This window comes from Tenebrio molitor, chromosome 4 (genome assembly GCF_963966145.1).
Source record: "Tenebrio molitor chromosome 4, icTenMoli1.1, whole genome shotgun sequence".
Lineage (NCBI taxonomy): Eukaryota > Metazoa > Arthropoda > Insecta > Coleoptera > Tenebrionidae > Tenebrio > Tenebrio molitor.
The window spans coordinates 11,546,332-11,568,146 of record NC_091049.1 but is presented as its reverse complement, the minus strand read 5'-3'; the positions used below and the strand labels follow the sequence as shown (position 1 = coordinate 11,568,146).

Here is a 21,815-nt window from a genome sequence, read left to right as displayed (position 1 = left end):
AGGTCGGACGGCAGATGACGTAGGTGGTGGAATTTCCCTTGGATGGTTGTTGTTCCAATCTGGAGGCTTATCCAGTAGGCCTCGGTGATGGTGTCCACTTGGCCGTTGGCCATCCGGGCCGACTGGATAGTCGGAGCGACGGGGCGAAGGTGCCGGTTGCACTTATCTCGGAGATGGTCCCCAATGAACGAGCCTGCGGCTCCGGTGTCCACAAGGGCGGCGTACCACTCACCTAGAATCTGGGTGTTGACGTGGGGTCGGTGATCGGATTGTTCGGGGAGCGGCCGGTCATTCGGCGGGGTCGGCGGCGGCTGCACTGGCTCCCCTAGGGTGCAGAGCCTCGGGCGTTTCCCGGTTGACACGGGCAGTCCTTCGACATGACACCTTCTTTTCGGCAACGGGAGCAGAAAATCTTGGCGGGCCCGGTGCACTCGTGGCGGAAGTGTCCCGCCTGTCCACACCGCCAACACAAGGGTGTGGAAGATGGCTGTCCTGGGGCTGGTGTCGCGGCGGAAGTCTTTGGTGCGGTGGTTCGTTCTGGTGGGGTTGGTCGAGTGGTCGGCCGGCTGGGCGGTACCTCTGTGGGGGCGGTCTGCTTGTCCGGTTTTCCGGTGGGCCGCGTTTGCTCCCGGAGCACAGCTTCCAATTCTCGGGCGGAGCGTAGCAGCGTGGCGGCGTCGGTGAGCTCGGGCCGTTTCAGATACAACCTGTACTCTGGAAGGAGGTTCCGATACATCCAGGACAACTGCTGCTCCGGTTGGAGGTTGCCATGCCGTCTCAGCAGTGTCTGGAGCTCGGTCAAGTAAGTTGTCACTGGTTCGGTCGGTCGCTGGAGTCGGCGGCTGATTTCGACCAGGTCTTCCTGGTAGCTGACGGAAAGTAAAACAAGCGAAAGTCTGTCACGAACCCTTTCCAGTCACACCACCGTTGACGATTGTTCCGGAACCAGGCGGCGGCTTCCCCTTGTAGGAGTCCGGGTAGATGGGGCAGCAACTGGTCAGCGTCGACACCGTCGGAATCGCACAGTTCTTCGACCCGTTCGAGGAAGGCAACCGGGTCCCCCTTGCCGTTGAACGTCACTCTCCAGTCCTGCACTCTCACCGGCCGGGATGACCGTTCCGGAGTCGACACCGGAGCACTAGTCGCGAGCACTTGTCTCTGCACTGGAACACTGGGCACGGGCACGGACACTGAGCTTGGCACTGGCGCACTTGTAGCAGGTTCTTCAGCGGGCACAACCGTCTCGGCTGCACGGTCTCGGAGAAACTTGGTCAAACGTCGCCACAATTCCTCGACCGTTCCGGTGGCCTCCAGGCCGAGTCCGGAAAGCATTGCGGTGAGGGCCTCCTTGTTCAGTTTGTAGACCCATGAAACGGGTTCCTCTCGGTCCGGGGTCTGCGACTGTGAGCCGGCTCCGGTTCCCGGAGTCGACTCCGGGTTCTGGGTTGCCGTCTCGGTCTTCCCAGCGGATCCTGTCGGCTTGGTCGGTGCCATGATTCCTAGCGCTCGTTTTCTACCTAGAAAATGCTTTGCGATTTCGCAGCGCACGGCTAAGCGTTTGTTGAGAGAGAGATTCGGATTTTTCCGGGGTGATCGGCGGCGATCACTCCGCCCCGGAAAATCCGGACGGGCGCTTAAGCAGGCTGATCGGCTCCGGGGAGACCGGCGGCGGTCCCTCCACTCCGGAAATCCGGATCGTCGGCCGGCGGGGGTCGCTAAGCAAGCTGATCGGATCCGGGGAGACCGGCGGCGGTCCCTCCACTCCGGAAATCCGGATCGCCGGTTGGCGGACGACGCTAAGCAAGCTGATCGGATCCGGGGAGACCGGCGGCGGTCCCTCCACTTCGGAAATCCGGATCGTCGGTTGGCGGACGGCGCTTAAGCAAGCTGATCGGATCCGGGGAGACCGGCGGCGGTCCCTCCACTCCGGAAATCCGGATCGTCGGTTGGCGGACGGCGCTAAGCAAGCTGATCGGATCCGGGGAGACCGGCGGCGGTCCCTCCACTCCGGAAATCCGGATCGTCGGTTGGCGGACGGCGCTAAGCAAGCTGATCGGATCCGGGGAGACCGGCGGCGGTCCCTCCACTCCGGAAATCCGGATCGTCGGTCGGCGGGCGGACTCCGGGGATTACCGGCGGCGGTAATCTCGTCGGAGGGTCCGTGCGGGCGGCGCTTTTCCTCTTTCCCGGTTCCTGACAGCGGTCCCTGCTCGGGCGCCAAATTATGTGACGTTCACCGGCGGCAGTGACGTCACGGGATTTGGCGCCGTTCGGGTCGGTCGCGGTATGCCTCGAGCGCCAGTCCCTTTTTGCGGCTGTGGTGGGACGCCACACGGCCGGGGTAGCTTTTGCGGAGCGTACGGTGTCCGGGGGTCGGCTGTCAGGGCGCGGAAAAGGGGTAGTAAAACAAACAGGTGTCGCAACAAGGGGGGGCCTTTATTCAGACTATGTACAAAAAGGGGCGTAGGTACCTGGTGGCGCGGGAACCTTTCGGGGACGGTGTCCGTGACCTGGAGGAGTGCTCCGGGCGGGGGTCGGAGGAGAGCGCGGCTCGTACTTACTGTTGTTCCGGTCGGACCTGGACTCTGCTGGCTCTTCGGCCTTTCCGGTCGGACCTGGACGTTGCGGCCTCTTCCTGCTCCGGTCGGAGGGAAAGGAGGGTGAAAGGGGGCGGGATGGCCGGGGTTCCCTCGCGATGGGAGGGAACGGGCCAGGAAGACGGGGAAAGCGGGAAGGCCGGGGTTCCCTCGCAATGGGAGGGAACGGGCCAGGAAAGCGGAGAAAGCGGGAAAGCCGGGGTTCCCTCGCAATGGGAGGGAACGGGCCAGGAGAAAGCGGGAAGGCCGGGGTTCCCTCGCAATGTGAGGGAACGGGCCAGGAAAGCGGAGAAAGCGGGAAAGCCGGGGTTCCCTCGCAATGGGAGGGAACGGGCCAGGAGAAAGCGGGAAGGCCGGGGTTCCCTCGCAATGGGAGGGAACGGGCCAGGAAAGCGGAGAAAGCGGGAAAGCCGGGGTTCCCTCGCAATGGGAGGGAACGGGCCAGGAGAAAGCGGGAAGGCCGGGGTTCCCTCGCAATGGGAGGGAACGGGCCAGGAAAGCGGAGAAAGCGGGAAAGCCGGGGTTCCCTCGCAACGGGAGGGAACGGGCCAGGAAAGCGGGAAGGCCGGGGTTCCCTCGCGATGGGAGGGAACGGGCCAGGAAAGCGGAGAAAGCGGGAAAGCCGGGGTTCCCTCGCAATGGGAGGGAACGGGCCAGGAAAGCGGAGAAAGCGGGTTGTTGGTTGGGTCGGAAGCGGAGTCGGAGTCGGTGCTGGAGCTAGGCTAGGAGCTGGAAGAGGACCGGGATCGGAATGAATTCTGCAGGCTCGGCGCGGTCCTTTTATTGCCACGGTGGGGCTGCGCGCGGCCCGCGACTCGCGGCTGGGGCGGTGGGGGAGCTCGGCTCAGCGCGGAGTCCGGGTGCTGTCGGCCGGAAGAAACACGGGTTCCGGAGCGGATTCGGTCGACGCGGTTCATGCAGTTGGTTCCGCGCTAATTTTCTGCACCGGCTCGGCGAAAGAGCGGAATTTTTCCGCCACCGGGAGCGTTTCTTAGTAACTTCGTTACAATACTTAGTAACATACAGTTTTTGACTAGTTTTTGTAGATATAACATTTATTTTTTCCAACTTAATTTTTTTTTCTCAAAAATTTCCTTATGTAAGATAACAAAATTTTAATACTGTCTTTAGACAATTAAAAGGGCTATCAGAATAAAGAAAAAAAATTGGGGGTTTCCAGTTTTAAAAAATATCGGTGACGTCATCACTCGAAAACAAATGACTGCTTGGAATTTTATTTGGCATTAAAATATGTATTTTTAAAAACTAAAATTGACCCGTCCAAGGTTTTTTTTAATTTTGTTTAATTTTTAATGAATTTATTCCATACTTTTGCCGCTCACAGTATAATTTAGCGTAGATGTATACCTATCTCCTTAGTTTTATGAAATACCTAGTGCAATAAATTTAACATAAAATTCTTATAAGATTGTGTTGACTTTTGTATAGTTTAAAACAACTATGTTAATTCTATTTTTATATTAATACATTTTGAATAAATGCGAAATGTGTCTTTTTTATGAAAATGATAGAGCATATTATAGCATGTTCGTGCATATTTTTTGAATATTTGTGCATATTTCAGTACATTTTTAGCAAAAAGTGTGCATATATATGCGCATATTTTCTTCATTTTGTAGTGCATATAATCCGAGCTTTAATGATTATGATGTTTCAATCACGGATCACGCAGTTTCTACTTCATCAACGTCATCTTTTGCTGTTGCACCAGTAACTGGCAAAGACAAACTCTGTTCTCCAATTCAAGTTAGTAACGATGATTCATTATCATCAGACAATGCGGCTTCAACTACATCAGTGCTGTTTTCCGTTGCATAAGTAACACTATCTTCAAATCGGCAGACAGAAATGACTTCCCAGTCAAGTTTACAACTGATGAACGTTTCGGAAGACATTGGTAAATGACCAAATCCTCTACCAAATAAAGTAATTGACGAAATAGTATTGCGAGGGCCTAATAGTGGTAAACTGCACAAGGATGAAGCCATTTTTCAAATAAACACTTCAAAAGAATAATGCCAAATGAAGAAAAATATGCCAGGAAATGGCTTGTTTATTCAAAATCTTCTTCAAAAGTGTTTTGCTTGTATTGTTACTTATTTAGCCGATATTCGATATCAAGTTTATCAAATGAAGGTTACGATGATTCGGCCGATATTTCATTAGCCTTACAAAAACATGAAACTCCCAAGGATCACCAATCAGTAACATGTATGTGGTTGGAAGCCACAAAAAGCTTACGAACTCATACTGGAGTAGATCACCATTTACTGAAACAAATAGATAAGGAGAAGCAAAAGTGGTAGCAATTCTTGAGAAAATGATGACAATAACTTATTCTGGGCAGAAAACAATTTGGCTTTTAGAGGACGTTCCGACACTTTAAACACTCCACGCACCGGGAATTTTCTAGGTTTGGTACAACTTTTAGACAAATTTGACCCCGTCATGATAGAACATTTACGGAGCGTCGTTAATCATGAAACAAAAAACCATTATTTTTGCAAAAACATTCAAAGTGAACTCATTGATTTACTTGGAAATGAAATAAGAGATACTATTATTCTGGAAATAAAGAGATCGAAGTATTTTTAAATCATTTTAAACTGCACACCTGATATCAGCCACACAGAACAGCTAAGTGTCACTTTTAGATGTTATGATATTGACGACAATTACATTCGCGAATGTTTTGTAACAAACACATCAGCATCGGACTCCAATGGGCAGAGTCTCACAAGTTTATTTCTGGATAAGATGATAACGAAACATGGTTTTGACATGGATGATTACAGAGGCCAAGGGTATGATAATGGTGCCAATATGGTGGGCTTGAAAAAAAGCGTCCAAAGTCGTATAACCAGAGAATTTCCGAAGGCATTTTTTAATCCTCGTGGGTGCCATAGCGTAAACTTGGTTATTTCTGACGCCGCTAAAACTTCAGTTAAATTAGTGTCGTTTGTTTACTTCTCCTCTTCCACAAAGAGATAGGAAGTAGTCTTGAAACATACAGAAAGCTTCACATTAAAAAAAGTCTGTGAAACACGTTGGGAAAGCATAGTCTGAAGCCTTGAATCTGTGAAGTTTCAATATGGTGAAGTGAGAGATGCGCTACAAGAACAATACGAGGAAACTACCGACCCCGTCGCAGCTTCAGAAGCTTGGTCTCTCGCCCAACATATGCGTCAGTATGAATTTTTGCTCATTCTTGTGATTTAGTACGACGCCCCATTTTATGGGGTAAGGGTTATAATTTTATAATAAATTTATATTTAAAAATTATAAATTTATAAAGTTATAAATTTCACTACTTGTTAAAGCATATTTATTATAAAGATGCACCAAAAAAATATTTGGGCAGAAATACAGTTTGGTTTGTGTACAAAACCTAGAGAAAGTCGCACTATTACAAACGTATACCTACTTCAATTACCCCACCTTACCTTAATGCATTTTGTGAATAAAGATCATTTTTATATTAAAACACTAAGGTTTGCAATATTTTGTGCTTTTCAGAAATAAAACAATGGGAGAGAGCCGGGCAAAAAAGATTCAAAATATGCTAAAAAAAGCTAGAAAAACCGAACGAATGCAGTACCTACTGAATCTTTGAAAGAGTACGGAAATAACTATATAATATCATCATCCCACGAGGAACTCGTACTTTCATCTTTGGAGCAGCCATCAACAAGTCAGGCTATTTCTACAGAATCCTCAACAACTGAAAATGCATTTTTACATGAAAGTGTTGACATTACCAAAGGAGAGTTTCTGGTTGAAACAAACGAAAATAACTTACTTACAATCCGCATCAAACGAAAGTCTACAGGGTGAATTTGAAATGCATCACAATATGTAAAGCAGAGTATCTTCAATAAGTGAATAAACCGAAAATGTGGTTAAACATTTTAAATTCATAAAGTCCAATTTAAATTAATTCCATCCCGAACGAGACGCTTCTGAAAACTCTAATAAATCTAAACAGAGAGTTACAAAACCTTACTATGAATGAAATAGCCGAAAAACACTTTTTTGTGCGATTGTCCTCTATTTGATTGTTTACCACGTCTGTTGTCAAGACGGTAAGCTGTATTTACTCGTTGCTAACGATAAACTCGACGGTAAGTAGTAGACAGAAGTTGAAGACAAGATGTTGGGGCAATTTCTGCATTCGTTGCCGTTGCAATGATAGTATCTTAAGTATAAAGAACGGTAAAGGCAATGTATCGATCGAAGACAATTGTTTGGAGGAGCGCAGCGACGACTCCAAATATTGTCTGAGATCGGTACATTGTTATTAACGTTCGTGATGCTAATGAGATTTTTGCGCGATTGAATATTTATTACAAAACATTCTAAACTAGAATGCAATTCGATACGACTCCCTTCACATCGTGTTGCCTTAATTAAATACATTTCACCGTTTACTTAACAAATACAGGGTGTCTCAGCTAAGATTTTCGAGCCTAATAGTTCAGTTATTTTTCAGCGGATTTTTGGGAAATTTAAAATGCAGATATTTTAGACGGTGAAGAATTAAATCCCATTAATCCAATCACCCAAGTCTTAAAAACGTAATTTTTACATGCCTTTTTAAAATATTGAATCAATTAAGATTTATATAAAAAATTGATCGTTAATAAAAAATGCTGTAGGGAAAAACTCGTCCTTGAAAGACGTCTGGTTTGCAAGAAAAAAGCAAAAAACTGTGTTACACGTGGCTGCAAATGCAAAAACGTAGACGCGTATGAAACAAACGAGCAATTTTGCAGAATTTTGGTCATCCCTTTTCGCAGAAGCGCAGGTGACATATTTGACGTTTATCTTGCTAACCTTACAAACACTTACAAAGTTAAAGACAACATTTGGACGTAATTTATTATACTGGATGCTTTAATTCTTCCATAAAGGACTAAAACACGATCGGGATATTTTAGCAAGGTAATTTAGTTCACGTACGTTTCCTGTCTTCAAATAAATTGACGACTCTCTTAACCTTATATTTTGTAAAGCCTACAATTGGATAGTGTTCCACGAGAAAATGAACTGTGTCGTTGAAGTTCTTACGACACTCTCCATAGGCAATTTTTTTTTCCTTTTTCAACAATATTGAAATTTCTGCCGCTGTAGCCTATTTTTAGAGTATTTGCAATAAATTTTCACAATTTGACGTTTCTAATAAAGCGCGCCCAATTTTGACAGACTTTAAATGGCGCACAAAATGTTGCTTGGCAATTAATCATCAATTGTTTCAAAAGGTAACTGCTCAAATACCTTCAAATATAATCTTTTCGTTGAATCAGACAAGTGATTTACTTAATTGTTTGTGTAGACCCCTATTTTTTAATTTTTGACAATCTAATAATAATCACGCATAATTTTCGATAAAGGAAACATGTGTTAAAATTACATTTTTTAATTTGAGGTAATTTTATTATTACTAATTGAACCTTCACGGTCTAAAATATCTGCATTTTAAATTTCATAAAAGTCCGTTGGCAAATAACGAGATATTAGGCTCGAAAGTCTTAGCTGAGACACCCTGTATATATTTTAATTTTAAAGGAAAGAAACGGAAGAGAGATATCGAGGAAAATTCAAAGGAGAAAGGTAACAAGACAAAGTTGAAGACCCGAAAAATTGAAATTTCGATGGGTTTACCTCTGAGTGCTTATACGGTTGACATTGAATTAAATGAATATAATTAGTGAAAGTTTTAAAAATAGTCCAATTTTTAGTGTCCGACCGAAACCATGTTTTTCAGCCGAAACCGAAACCGAATTTCGGCCTCGGTTACAGTTTCGGCCGAAACCGAAATTTTTGAATTCAGTTACTTTTTGGACACAGATCTTTGTAATTAAATACAGCTATTTATCTTCAATCCAAAAATAAAGAAAAACATCTTTATGCTTACTATTTTTATTATAATCAAACTAAAAAACAACTTCTGTCAGTCTTAATTAAACATTTATAAGTATTATCGGGTGTTTTTTTTAATTAAACAATATAGAACGCTGCTAAAAAATTATTTAATTTCTAAAGCCTACTATACACTACAAGAATTTTTCCAGGACAGTTTCTTAGAACTAAAGCAATTACCTAAAGCTCTGTAATTATACATATAGGCAATTATACATACATTAATATAATATATATGTTAGCATCATCCTCGCTTCGCTCCGACGCGCGACGTAGTGGGCTGACCGACCTTCCCCGTCCTAACATCCGAGGACTACCGACGGCCCAGCCCGAGCGTCGATCGGGAGACCGCGCGAAAAATCGGGGAAGAACGATTATTATTCCTGCGAGTACCAATGTGAACAATTGTTAGTAACACCTCCTGTTCAAAGAAGCAGAATAAAGTGTTAAGTGAAGCCTAAGATTTTTAATTCTTAACATATATTATATCATACTTTCTTGTGACAAGTGTACATACAAATTTGTTTAATAACACGAATAAAGATTTATTTATTTATAATTTCATCTCATAGTAGTGAATGCACTATACGGGTTACGGATCACGGATCAGCTGTTTAAATCTTACGATTTACACAAATGGTGCGTTCACAATCGACTCTTCAACGCCTACCACCAGGTGAAATAAAAAAAAAAACACTCCATACTTAATAATAATCAAATCAACAACGAGCGTGACGCGACAAAAAACAGTTTCTGTTGGAGCCGAAAGTTCGGCCGGAACCGAAACATAGCCGAAATTCTTATTTTCAGCCAAAATTGGCCGAAACCGAATCTTCGGACGGACACTAAAAATTTTACGACTTAACTTTTCAAAATCAGTAGGTTTTACTCCAAGAAAATATGTAAATTGTGTTGGATATTCAAGTATGAGTTCTGACATTAACTGGATATATGCCCCATGTGTTTGTCGTCTCTAAATCCACTCTCGAACCCACACAGTACGTTGCCTCTTCTTTTTTCTAATAAGTAGTTCAAGAATAATCACAATTGCAACAAGCGCGTACCATTACAAGTGTCAACCCAATGTGAATCTCGAGTCAGAACCTCCACAAGTGACACTTCAAGAGGGATCCGATACTTGTAAACTGTACAACATTTATTTTGCAAGGAACTAGATTTCGTTGTAATAACCGTTAAAATAATTCAAAACACACTTGATTGTAGATGGACTTAAAGTTTATACAAAATTAGTGATTTCGAAAATTTGTTTCAGATTTAGCCACGCATTTTTATTCATAAGTATTATGTCCACAGGCTTCCAAGATAATGTACGCCAGGAGTTATACAGGGCAAGTCACATAAGGGTTATTTCCGAATTTATTTTGTACGCAACCAAAAATACTAATGACGCTGACTACTTGATACCATTTATAATGTGATTTAATTTAGTAATCAACGTAGGTATGTAATTTGGCTAAAAATGTCACAATGACGTTTTCCTGTTCTGATTAATGAAATCAAAAATTAAATTCATCAACTGTCATTTTGACATTTTTAGCCAAATTACATACCTACGTGGATTACTAAATAAAATCACATTATAAATGGTATCAAGTGGTCAGCGCAATTAGTATTCTTGGTTACGTACAAAATAAATTCAGAAATAAACCTTATGTGACTTGCCCTGTATGTATAAAATATCAACGCATGTTGAAAATCATTATGCAATTCTAAACGAACTGCTAAGAACTCATAGACATCTACAACAAGATAAACTTATAGCTCCACCAAATTCATTAAATTAGATAACTCCATAGGAAGTGATAATGATATTTACGATTTATTACTATTTATTGCAATGCGATTTTTGGTAAAAATTTAAATAAAACAATAGCTTGATTAAAAAAAAAACCATATTTTATTCAAAAAAATAGGAATTACGCCAAAACGGCTGGAAACAAGCATACATATTGTTAATAAAAGTGACCTTAGAATGAAATTTTACATTTATATCCAGTGTCATTTAAAAACATGAAGTTTTCGACATTTTCTGATTATTAATTTAATGAAACAAAAAAAATGTCATTAACGGCGCAAAACATCGTCCAAGCCTTTAGGAATGCAATAAAAAAAACAATTATCTACTTCCAATGGTTCAGGAGTTATAATTTTTTTAATGAAGCCCTGCAATCCCGCTTTTTGCGAAAAAGATGACATATGTAGGTGAAAAACGATGATAGATAAGTGTTCACAAAAGGACGTTCTCAAGATTTAACGTAGAGTCAAAATTTGAAATAAAAATGGGAACATTTCCATTTAAAACAACAAAGATGGCGTCGATTTCCGGTATTTCCGGAAGTGTAGCCATTTTCACATTAATACGATTTTGAGAAATCAGAAAGTTTCTAACGAACGGACTACGTGAATCCGCCTGTATTTTGTGGTGGTAACTGCGAATCAATAGTGAAAAGTAATGCGATCTGTAAAACTGATTAGGATTCCTTTAAAATACGAGTACGCGTATTAGAATTCTATGTTGAATTGTGCAAACAAATTAAAAATAGGTTTCATTTTGATGATCCAGTTCTACAATTTTTAAGAAATTGTGATCCTCTTCACCTCAGGTGAATCTGAGTCACTGGTACTATTGGCTGGTAGATTGTCACGGTTAGTACTCAACATTACTTTACTTACTTACTTTAACACTGAGTGGAGGATGTAATCAGAAGTTCATGAATTGAAAAAACATATTGGTGATCCTCTGGACAGTTTTGGTCCTATGTATTCAATTTAAAAAATTCAATGAATGAACACATATTTCCAAATCTAACTGTTTTGTTAAAGGCAATTTAGGTCGTCCTCACTCATCGGCCACTTGTAAGAGGATTTTTCCACAATGCGCATTAATCAAAACAAAGAATCGTACCGGATTGTTGACAGAAACGTGTACTGCACTTTTACACAGTCGATGGCTTAGGGGGGCAAAAAAACTTTCAATTTTCCGTCCCAGAGTTGATATTGCGGAGAAATATAACGTCGAAAGTTGACGTAACTGAAGAGACTCAGAATGAAATAATTTTTGAACGTTTTTTTCCAATTTTCTTGTAAATTGTTAATTATTTTGTGAAGAATAATTGTTTGTGTTTTTTAAATATTGAATGCTTCAAAATGATAGATGCAGGTCTTTAGCCAGGGTTGCCAAACTAAAATCAGTTTTCCATAGCCGTCTAAGATGCACATTCATAATGAAACAAATTATGTGTGCTACAACTATATTATAAATGATCGTCCCATCGCAGTTGGCGTTGAAAACCCACACAAATTTTGGATGTGCCGTCAGCCTCGCAACTGTAGCGTCACCTAACGGCGATACTAGTCTCAGGCATGTTATGACGCTTGCGACACATTCAACTACGTCAACAACGCCTACTGCGATGGGACAATCATTTATAATGACCCTGTATTTTGCGGAGGTTAACGTTGCCAGTGAATCCAGTCCCGATCTGGGGGGTGGGTGGGATATCCTGTTTCCACACAGAAGATTCCGCCCTAAATGTCTCGAAAGGAGTGCGGAGCTTAATTTTAAGGAAGTCACACCGCTGGCTATGCCCTTTTTTTATAAAAAAAATTGTTATTCTCCCTTGGTTCATTGATTTACATTTGGTGCTTCTCCTTGAGTAAAGAATGCACTGTCGTTTTGAAATAGGCAGTGGCTATGCGACCGTCAGATCGACCGATTCATTAATTTATACGGCCTTCGGACGGTTGTTTAAAGAACATTTCTTAACCGTCGCCAATAGTTATTTACATTAGAGTACGGGAGATGAATTTTCCGGCACAACTATGTTCCGGGCACGATGGCGCAGCACGAATGTTGTGTAGACGGCTTCTTAGAAGTGTGGGGACATCAACCCGTTCGGGTGTCCCGCCAAGAAAAAAGCTTAAAACGGACGAGGCCACCCGAACACGATGGGAGTCAAGGGTATAGAAGCTCGGGCGCAACCTGCACTCGCTCTCTTCTCCACCGTCCTTCGACTAAACCAAACGTCTTGTATTGAGAACTAATTTTCAACCACTTTTGTTATTATTATTCTTATTCTTGTTATTTGTTATTCCAATTAATATAGTTTACGTTACGTTAGAATTTCCTTTCTGCCGTACATAGACACGTTACAATTGGTGACCCCGACGATCCGGAAGACACAAGAACAAGAAACCCACGTGGTGAGCGAGCATCCACTAAATCAACATGACCGAGGCAAAAAAATCACAGAAGGCCAGAAATAACTCAGTGAGGCTCAGGAAAAGCTGAACCAGAAGGAGGAAACCAGTCACACAAGCAGGGAAGTTGCAGGGATGAAGCCACCCGCGTTCTGACAAAAGGACCCCAAGCTGTGATTCGCCCAGATCGAAGCCCAATTCCACAGCCACCTCGTTAAATCTGACACTTCGAAGTACTACGGCGTCATCGCCGCTCTGGACTGTTCAACCCTGCAGCCCGTTTCGGACATTATCGCGAATCGACCCTCGACTGAAAAATACGACGCCGTCAAGAAGACGCTGATCACATGCTATTCAGACTCCCGAGAACAACAGACTCGCAAGCTCCTTCCTAAACTTTGCATCGACGTGTGTTTGGACGCGGACGTGTGTTTTGAGCTCTCTGAATATCTTTGCTTATATAGTCTTGGAGGTGTGGTTTAATTTGTTTAAGTTGGGCCCCAACTCAATCGACTATCTTGGGTGAATACTTTTGTATATTTTAGTGCTTTTCATATCAATTAGGTAAGTTATCTTTGATTTTGTTATTCGTTCGCGATTGCTGAAGCATCGGCTCGCTCCTATCGTCATAGGTTTTTGCCGCTGCGATAGCCGGGCGATAACCGGGCAGGTGTTTTTGCAGGTCTCACTAGATTTCGTGTTATTTACTTTAATCTTGTGACGATCACTTCCGGTGGTGACGTCATGGGATGCAATTTGACGCCGGTCGGTCGCGGTATGCCTCGAGCGCCAGTCCCTTTTTCGGCTGTGGTGGGACGCCACACGGCCGGGGTAGCTCTGCGGAGTGACGGCGTCCAGGGGTCAGCTGTCAGGGCGCGGGGTAAGGGGGGAAACAAACAAACAGTCGTCGCAAAACCTTTATTTACACTATGTACAAGGGGGACCACTTGGTGAAGGCGAGATCCTCCGGGGATGGTGCTCGTGACCTGGGGGATGTCCTCGGCGGCAAGGAAGATAAGAGGGTGTTCGTACTTACGTCGGTCGGCCCTGGAACTTCCTCTTGGCGGCGTGGCGAGAGAACCGGTCGGGGTGTGACGGGGCTGCGGGGGTGTGACGGGATCCGGGGGGGATTGGGGGAGGCCTGGTTCGCTCACTAGGGGAGCGAACGGGCCGGAGACAAGGGATGAGCGGGATGACCTGGTTCGCTCACTAGGGGAGCGAACGGGCCGGAAACAGGGGATGACCTGGTTCGCTCACTAGGGGAGCGAACGGGCCGGAAACAGGGGATGACCTGGTTCGCTCACTAGGGGAGCGAACGGGTCGGAAGTCGGGGGTCGGAAGCGGAGTCGGAGCTGGTGCTAGGAGTCAGGTGGATGGTCGGACTTGGGATCGGAGTCGGAAGGTGCTCGGAATGGAATTGGAATCGGAATTGGAAATGAGCTCTGCAGGCTCTGCGCGGGCCTTTTATTGCCTCGATGGCTGCGCGCGGCCGTTGACTCGCGGCTGTGGCGGTGGGGGAGCTCTGTTCAGCGCGGAGTCCGGGTATTGTCGGCCGGAAGAAACACGGGTTCCGGGGCGGATTCGGTGGACACGGTTGAGGTAGCCGGCTCCGCGCTAATTTTCTGGCCCGGCTCGGAGAAAGAACGGAATTTTTCCGCCACCGGGAGCGTTTCCTAAGTAACTTCGTTACAATCTATAACGATTAATCATACTTCATTCTTTAACAATCATTATTTAATTAATTTAGTTAATCATGCCACCGAAAAAATGCTGTCATTGTTTTGAAAATGTTAATTCAAATAAGCCGTCAATTCATTGCGACGCCTGCAAATATCCACTACATGTGAATTGTTTGGAAATGAGTACGGAGGAAAAAAAAACTGATCACCAATGTTAAGTCAGCCAATATAAAGATCTTTTGCGATCGTTGCAACGTGTCTTTGTCTGCGATTTCGGAAGTTAAAGCTTCTGTAGACGAATTAAAAGCAACTTTTGAATCTCGCCTCGAGCAGTTAGAAAATCTAATCAAACAATCGACTTCAGCGCCTAATGAGAAGGAATCTGTTATTAACGAGTCAGTTGAAAGATCATGGAGAGCGCGAAACGTCATAATTTACAATGTAGACTCGTGCGAAGAAAAGCGGGATGTAGACATTGTGAATGATATCCTGAAGGTCTGTCATGCCTCCCTGGTAGTAGATCCAGGGTCAGTGGCTCGTATTGGAACAAAAATTACAAATAAACCGAAACCATTAAAAGTATCCTTCAATACTCCTGATATGGCGCGGCTCTGCTTACGGAAGAAAGGGAATCTCATCCACCATGCCCAATTTTCGAAAATACTTATTCGAGATGACAAAACTCCGCTACAAATAAAACATTTGCAGTCTTTAAGAGAAGAACTTAACATTATGCGTCAGCAGGGGGATGATACGGCAACTATAAAGTACGTTCACAACATTCCTCAAATTGTTAATAAAAAAAAACTAGAAACTGGCAAACCATTTAGCTTATCCATTTTATACACAAACATCTCGTCAATTATGGCAAAACTTGCTACACTTTCTACTGATATCGCGAAAAGTAATCCTGATATAATTGCCATAAGCGAAACGTGGCTACACTCAAACATTGCAGATTCAGAAATATCTATTAATACCTATACTATATTTAGAAAGGATAGAACTATATGTAAATGGGGTGGGGTCTGCCTATATGTTAAGGACTCCTTACTACACAATTTCAAAACTACTGTCGTAGATATCGAAACAGATCCATATGATTCACTTTGGGTTAAATTTTATAACAAAGTATTTACTTTCACACTTTGCTGCTTATATCGACCTCCTGATGGTACCACTTTAAACTCCGTTGCTCACGATGCAAAACTGAATAATACATTAGAATCATGTTTTACAACTTTATCTAATTTAGTCGTGATAGGTGACCTAAATTAATCCAATATCAAATGGAATGAAGGGATATATCAATCGACAAGCAGCCGTGAAAGTGACTTTATTTCAATGCTCAACCACAATAATGTATCGCAGTTAATTTCTGAACCCACTCGCTTTAGACAGAATCAACAACCATCCATTTTAGATCTTTTATTAACAACAGACCCAGATCTGATATCACAAGTTAATGTTGGCGACCCAATTGGCATCTCTGATCATTGTAGAATAACGTTTGATATACAAGTCCTAGTGCATAATACACCCAAAATTGAAATAAAAACTTATAAAAAAATATCTTATGCTTCTGTTAATGACGACTTAGCCGGGCATGACTGGTCCTCCTTTTACCAACTGCACTGTGTTAACTTGCAATGGCAATATTTTCTCTCTACAATCAACCAATACCTGGAAAAAAATAGTTACATCAAATCGCATAAACAAGTTGTGTCCAAACCATGGATTGATCACTCTCTACTCAAGATGATAAATCATAAGAGGCAGCTCTGGCGGAATTTCAGGCGCTCCGGTGCTCCATCTGATTACGACATTCACCGCAATTTCTCTAATCACCTGAAAAATGTCATTAATGAAAAGAAAACCAAATTTGAAAATAACTTACTAAATAATCCTAAGGCATTTTATGGACATCTGCGTAAACATCTTTCCTCCAGAGTCAGTGTCCCAATCGTTCGTAATCTTAGCGGAATTTTGTGTGGTAGCAGCCTCGAAACTGCAAACGTTCTGGCAGGGGTTTTTGCATCAATGTTTAACACCAGTTCAAACAATAACATACCCACATTTATTCATCCTTATGTCACACACTCCGACACTTTGTCCAATGTCTCATTTACAGAAGAAATAATTTTAAATGAAGTCAACAATTTACCTGTGAACTGTGCGCCTGGCCCTGATGGTCTCACTTCTAAAACTTTTAAGTTATGCTCCCAAAATTTGATTGGCCCTCTATGCAAAATCTTTCAAACATCGTTAACAAGTGGCAAATTGCCCACACAATGGCTTGAAGCCGTTGTAACGCCAATATTCAAAAAGGGAGATAAGTGCAAGGCAGAAAACTACCGGCCCATTAGTCTAACATCTAGCACGTGCAAACTATTTGAGAAAGTGCTAGTTAGACAATTACTCGAATTTCTACGAAATAAAAACGTTGTACCAATAAACCAACACGGGTTTATTCCTGGCCGTTCTGCCATAACAAACTTGCTTACCTCGTGTAACCAGTGGACCAAACTGCTAGACACAGGAAAAACCGTTGACATTGTCTACTTAGACTTTAGCAAAGCATTTGACAGAGTGCCACACTCTTTACTCCTACATAAACTCGAAAGATGTGGCATCTATGGACATGTCTTAAACTGGATTGCGGCATTTCTGTCCTCTAGAACGTTTGCTGTTAAAGTGGGTTCTGTGCTCTCAGACAAGAAACTCGTTATAAGTGGCGTGCCGCAGGGCTCGGTGCTTGGTCCGCTATTGTTCACTCTCTACACATCTGACTTGCTTGCCAGATTACAATGTCCTTTTGCAGCTTACGCAGATGACGTAAAAATCTTTAGTTCATCCAATGAATGTAGACATATTAACAAGCTACAAATTGATTTAAATTTTGTGACTGAGTGGAGTGATCAGTGGTGTTTACCCTTGAATCCGGACAAATGTTCCGTCATGTATCTTGGTTTCAATAATAAAAAAAATATATATCAACTTGGAAACCGAGATATTATTGTAGTTGAAAATCAAAATGATCTGGGCGTTCTCGTTAATAACAAGTTGAATTGGGGCAACCAGAGCGCCAAAGCCGCTAGAAGGGCTTCTGGGGTTTTTCATTCAATCAAAAGAGCTTTCTTTAAACCAAGTCCTGAATTATGCTCAAGGTTATTTAAAATGTACATTAGGCCCCACTTAGAGTATGCAATATCGGTTTGGAGACCCTATCATGTGAAGGATATACATATGCTTAACCGAGTGCAACATGCAGTGACAAGATGGCCGACAGGCTTTAAACATAAGCCCTACAGAGAGAGGTTAAATATTCTACAATTGCCTGAATTAGAAGTCAGATATGATAGAGCAGATATGATCCAGATATATAGATTAACCCACAATATATGGCCAGGTGACACCTCGGAGTTCATAGACATGCAAACGGACCCCCGACTACGAGGACACCAATACAAGCTTAAGAAAGAGAAATTTAGGACATCTTCTCGACAATATTTCCTAACAAACCGCGCATTTGAAACCTGGAACAAATTAGATAGCACAGTCGTTAACAGCGCTAATGTCTGTGCTTTTAAGAAGCAATATGACAAAATGCAGTAATAAACACAATTGTCCAATATACGGAATTATACAACCATTAAGTTGCTAAATAAGTTTGCCTCAGCAACTATTTAAATGAATAATAATAATAATAATAATAATAATAAACGAGCTCGAGTTGGACGACCGAAAATCTCTCCGAGCCCCTACGGGAAATGAAAACGCTCGCAGGCGACCACGTGGACGACCAAATGCTGCAAACACAGGCTACCCCTAAATGTGCAGTTGCTTGTCTCAGCCAGCGACGGAGTTCCTCTGAAAAAAATGGCCAACATCGCCGGCAAATTGGTCGAAATTGTTTCAAAGCGCGGATCGTCATCCATCGCCGCCGTCACGAAACAACCAGCAACACCGCCGCAAATCACAGTAGCAGAGTCCCTAAGGAGCCTGCAGGAGCAGGTCGCTACACTATCGATAGCGGTGAAACAACTCACAAACACCGACAGAGGACGCACCCAGAAAAACGCACACATAAAGATGGCGTCTGTTTTTACCACCAAAAGAACGCCGTTGGTACACGACGACGCACACCAAAAACGCCTTTTTGTCTCGGACCAGAAATCCGGCATTCGCTAACTCGTCGACACCGGTGCCGAAATCTCTATCCTTCCAAAAACATTTGCTGGTAAGAGAACGTCCCCGACACAATCTCAAACCACCCTTTTCGCAGCGAACACGCCCATCCCAGTATACGGTGACAGACTGATGATACAAGACAAGATGACAAGGTAGGTATCTCGGGTCAATTCAGATTGGTTTAAATTGATGTCGGGTAAGTTACTAGACCGGGTCTTCGACTCGGCTCCATCCCAATTTTCCACTGGTGTTGTGAGGTTGTGAGTTGTGACTTGTACGGACTTGTGCGACTGTACGTGTAGCCATAGCCAGGAAAATGCAAGATTATTATTGCACCACCAATCAAAATGTAAGTGTAATTAATAAAAAACAATCACTATTTGTAATAACTGCCAAGAAGGTCACCAAAAATAACAAAATCCAGTCCAAAAGAAGTTTAGCTTGGACATACTTTCAACAATTGGACAGTAATAGCAAACAGGCAAAATGTGAGGTTACATACAAATATTTGTTCTTTTATAGATTTCTCTTTATTGATTTGAAATATATTTTACTAGATATGTGGACTTTTGGTGATGTACTCAGGTTGTTCAACCAACCTGATGCAACATCTCCGAAGGCATCATATTAGGGATGGGCGATATACATCGATGTTAGCCGAACATCATTGTTTTGATTTCAATCTTCGATATTTTGACATCGATGGTATTCTTTTTCAAACGTCAATATTTTATCGATGGATGGATGAATACAGTTTCCAAGAGATAACGTGAACGGCCATTCTGGGAATTGCACGTGTATGGCTCAAAATCACCAAGGTGGAAAATTTGCTTCGGCAGCAAATAAATTTAAAAAATTCCATTTTATTGCACGGAACGATGATTTTTAGCGATGGCTTTTTTGAAAAACAAATTACAGAAAAAATAATGTGTTTTGTGCTTGCCCTATTTAATAGTTATTTTAATATTAAGTGCGCGAAGAGAGTGTTTTTTGTGCATGAAAAGGTCTTTTAGGCCGAGACGAAGGTCGAGGCAGTATAAGCCTTTGAATGCACAAAAACATCTTCGCGCACGAAATATAAACAATATTTTTTCTATAATTGATTCAAAAAATTGAAATTAAAAATTCAAATTTTTGAAGGAACTCTGAAGTTTCAATGCAGTGACCATGTTGCTAGGTAACTAATAAAAAACAGTGCGTGAAATGAAAAACAGAAATAGTCGTATGCGTGAAATTGCATTTCACACACTGTTTTGTATGGTTTCTACGGTTTTGTTCTTACTAACAATGCAAAAAAAATACACGTCAGAAAATGACCTACTTCAGGCACAGATAACTATGCGTGAATTTCAATTTTTTGAATCAAATATAGAAAATAGTTATTTTTATATTAAGTGCGTGAAGAGAGTGATTTTTGTGCATGAAAAGATCTTTTACGCCGAGACGAAGGTCGCGGCAGTATAAGCCTTTGAATGCACAAAAACATCTTCACGCACGAAATATAAACAATATTTTTTCTATAATTGATTCAAAAAATTGAAATTAAAAATTCAAATTTTTGAAGGAACTCTGAAGTTTCAATGCAGTGACCATGTTACTAGGTAACTAATAAAATACAGTGCGTGAAGTGAAACACAGAAATAGTCGTGTGCGTGAAATCGCATTTCACACACTGTTTTGTATGGTTTCTATGGTTTCGATCTTACTAACAATGCAAAAAGAAATACACGTTAGAAAATGACCCACTTCAGGCACCGATAACTATGCGTGAATTTCAATTTTTTGAATCAATAATAGAAAAATATTATTTATACACAAGTTTAGTGACGATTTAAGCTAATTTTCATAATCATAGCACAGTATAGAGCTAAAGAATCAGTAGGTTCACTCGCGGGTTCAAATGGTCGCAGATCTCGAATCAGCTGACGAACTCGCAGGTGACTGCGCAGTGGGAAGACCGCTGCTATTTGCAATTTTATTTATTTATTTTCTCCGTTACTATTAAGCGCATTCTGACAACAGGCATATCGTTGGATTCAGAAAAATAATCTCTTTCAAAATAGGAATAAAAAAAATATACTTACCAAGCTATTTGAAAAAATAATGTTGACTATCATCTGACCTTGAATGACTTTTTGAAAAAAAGTCAATGTTATGCTTATTGAGTGTTTAAAGTGATTTATTCCAGTTTTTGTTTTATTTAAATTGAGCCATAAATAACGGAGATATGGCTTACGGCGTTTTTTAAGACGCACCTGTATATACAAATTGTTTAATTTATGTATTCCCCTATTCGCCACTGATTCCCTTCGAAAAATATTAAATAATATTTGCATCCTCTAATGTCATTTTCATTTCCGGTCTGGTTTTAACTCTCACATCTACCCGTATGGTTTGGAATTAACAACGCCACTGGCAACTCGTGGGTGAGTTGCGTAGTGCAATTTGATGACAAAAAGATAAAAGGTGCCGCCGCCGAGTGAAACTACTGATTCTTTAGCTCTATACTGTGATCATAGCTTCCAAGTATTTTCATCATAAACTTGTAATTTGCCACCTTGGTGATTTTTACCCGTATATTTGGCCCTGACTTCGCAGATCGGGATCGGTTGATCGGTTTCCACTTTCCGCTGCGGCGCTGCCATCGCATTTGCTTTTGCGTTTCATTCTGAGCACGGATTCTGAGTCTGAGTTGAAAGTGAACAGAACAGAAGTGAAAGACTTCTTGTTGTCAATGTTATTATTTTTGCAATCTATTGATAAAAGTTTTTGGAATCTATAATTTTCGTAATTCTAGTTGGATACCTACCTAATTTTAATTTTTTGATATGTTAGTTTTGTACCTACTTTATACAGTGAATAATAGTTATTTATTGTATAAGTGTTTTGGATAGCATTTTATCCACGCAAGAATTTTTAACCGCGAGTGCGAACGCACGAGCGGTTAATATTCTTAAGTGGATAAAATGCGACTAAAACACGAACGCAATATAACGTTTTATCCACAATTACAGCGATTTAAAATCAGAATCGCCAAAATTTCATCTCATGTCATCAAAAAATGATTTGACATTACACTCTGACAGCGGATGTCACCTCAAAAATCATTGAAATTAACTAAAAAACATCGGAGGTGTTGAATAGTCGCTATTTATTTTTGATTGTTTATCGACTGCATTTGTACAAA

At 42.0% G+C, this 21,815-nt stretch overlaps 2 long non-coding RNA genes across 5 annotated transcripts in view; one reads left to right on the top strand and one right to left on the bottom strand.

Moving 5' to 3' along the window:
- Positions 1-7,272: 7,272 nt before the first annotated feature.
- The window catches only part of LOC138129297 (uncharacterized), a 116,828-nt gene continuing 102,285 nt past the window's right edge, over positions 7,273-21,815 (top strand). The window contains exon 1 of the long non-coding RNA XR_011159176.1: positions 7,273-7,489. This is a non-coding gene — a long non-coding RNA (uncharacterized lncRNA). The remainder of the gene's footprint in view (positions 7,490-21,815) is intronic.
- On the bottom strand, positions 13,663-20,019 carry LOC138128690 (uncharacterized). 4 transcript variants are annotated; one of them, XR_011158852.1, is made up of 4 exons: positions 17,370-20,019; positions 16,335-17,317; positions 16,170-16,285; positions 13,663-16,120 (listed from the first exon to the last, which is right to left on the bottom strand). It is a non-coding gene; the product is annotated as an uncharacterized lncRNA (long non-coding RNA). The 4 variants fall into 4 exon arrangements; XR_011158853.1 differs by having other exon boundaries at positions 16,335-16,864; positions 16,942-19,956; XR_011158854.1 differs by having other exon boundaries at positions 16,335-16,445; positions 16,509-19,935.